We start from the raw sequence: 1742 nt of genomic DNA, 5'->3' as shown, positions 1-1742 counted from the left end.
ACAAAAACAAGAAAAACTTTAGATAAGAAGGGATAGAAGGGGACATCCTTGGTGTGGTAAGAAATGAGAAATAAGGGGCGCTTGGGTGGCACAGCTGGTTAGGCGTCTGACTCCTGGTTTCGGCTAAGGTCATGATCTCGGGGTTGTGGGATCAGGTCCACGTTGGGGTCTGTGTTCAGTGGTTCTGCTTGAGATTCTTTCCCTCCTTCCATCCTCTCACTCGTGTTCTTTCTGTCTCTCAGATAAATAAAATAAATCTTTAAAAGAAAGAATAAAAGTGAACACCAGGGACATTGTGCAAGTGGCCGGCACCATGAAGATCTGGTCTTCAGACCACGCCTTTGACCACCCATTGGAAACTATTACAGCTGCAACGCAGGAAGACCCAAATGTGGTTGGAGGTGATGTACTGGACAGACATACAGATCACTCTGGAAAGCTGTACAGCCAAAGACTTCTCAGCACAGAGTGGGGGCTGCCTTCCATTGTGAAATCTCATATTGCAGCAAAAACTAACACATTTGTGCAAGAATACTCTGTACTTGATTCTGCAGAGAAAATGATGGAACTTAAATCTACTAATATTTCACTTACAAATACGGTTTCTGCAGTTTATACACAAAGCACACCTTCAGGACCCAGAAAAAAATATTTTGACTCAAGAAGCTGTGATCACTATGGAAGGAGTCAGTCTTAGCAGTTACCTTGAAGGACTGACGGCAGGATGGTATCTTCAAATGCCAATAAAGGTCAGGAAACAATTGAATGGGTAATACATCAATTAAATGCTGAGACTGAAGACTTGGCAGCTTTGGCAAGAGGGAGCATGAAGACACCAATGGCAGTGGCAGGGTTTGCAAGAGAAAAGAGAATGTAAGCTGTTACACGATAAACCCGCTCCCCACATCTCTGCAAACTGGCAATATACTTATTATTTAAAAATCAGAAATATATTTAAGATAGGATATTTTTTAATAAGCTGAAAAAAAGCTATATGATTTTTTATCAAAACAAAGAGGTGGCAGATTTCTAAATAAAAGGGATCATCTGAAAGTAGTATTGTATGAAATGTCCATCTAATTCCTGAGGATTCCATCGCTTCTCGGCCTTTTGGCTAAGATCAAGTGTAATTCCTGAGGATTCTACAGTTATGTGAAAATTTAGCAATTTCTGAAAAGGACCTAGAAAATCATATTGGCATATTACACCTCCTTTAATGTAGAACTGTAAAGCTTTTCATGCATTAGTAATCTTCCCGGCTTTGGACTAACCCCAGAAAAGCTGAGCCACCTAAATACATATAATTATCTTGCCACAGTAAACCTAAAGAGCTTGCATTAGGAAATGCTTTAAAAAAGAGAGAGAGAGAAATAATAGGGGCAGCTAAGTGACTCAGTTGGTTAGGCATAGGTCTTTGGCTCAGATCATGATCTCAGGGTCCATCTTTCAAGCCACACATCAGGTTTCCCACTTAGCAGGAAGTCCGCATCTCCCTCTACCTTTGCCTCTTCCCCCTCCTTGTGTGAACACTCCTATTCACTAAGCAGGGTCGAGCCTGGTTAGTACTTGGAAAGGAGACCACTGGGAATACCGGGTGCTGTAGGCTTTTTTTTTCCCCACCAAACGATGTGTTTGGCCTTCCTCTTTTCTCTCCCCTTTGGGCCGCCCTCCCTCTCCCTTGGCCGCCACCGCTGGGCGACCTGGCCAACGCGGCGGCCTCCCAACAGTCCATGAAGCCTCAG

The 1742-nt window shown here is 43.2% G+C and overlaps 1 pseudogene across 1 annotated transcript; it reads left to right on the top strand.

The window, feature by feature from the left end:
• The first annotated feature begins 313 nt into the window (after window positions 1-313).
• LOC309857829 (PRELI domain containing protein 3B pseudogene) lies at window positions 314-877 on the top strand (annotated as a pseudogene). The gene is made up of 2 exons: window positions 314-538; window positions 612-877. The product of its transcript is annotated as a PRELI domain containing protein 3B pseudogene (transcript).
• The last annotated feature ends 865 nt before the right edge of the window (window positions 878-1742 follow it).

The sequence above is a fragment of the Mustela nivalis genome (genome assembly GCF_964662115.1).
Source record: "Mustela nivalis genome assembly, contig: HAP1_SCAFFOLD_1345, whole genome shotgun sequence".
Lineage (NCBI taxonomy): Eukaryota > Metazoa > Chordata > Mammalia > Carnivora > Mustelidae > Mustela > Mustela nivalis.
Note: the sequence above shows the minus strand (reverse complement) of the source record. Positions and strands in the feature narration are given on the sequence as shown.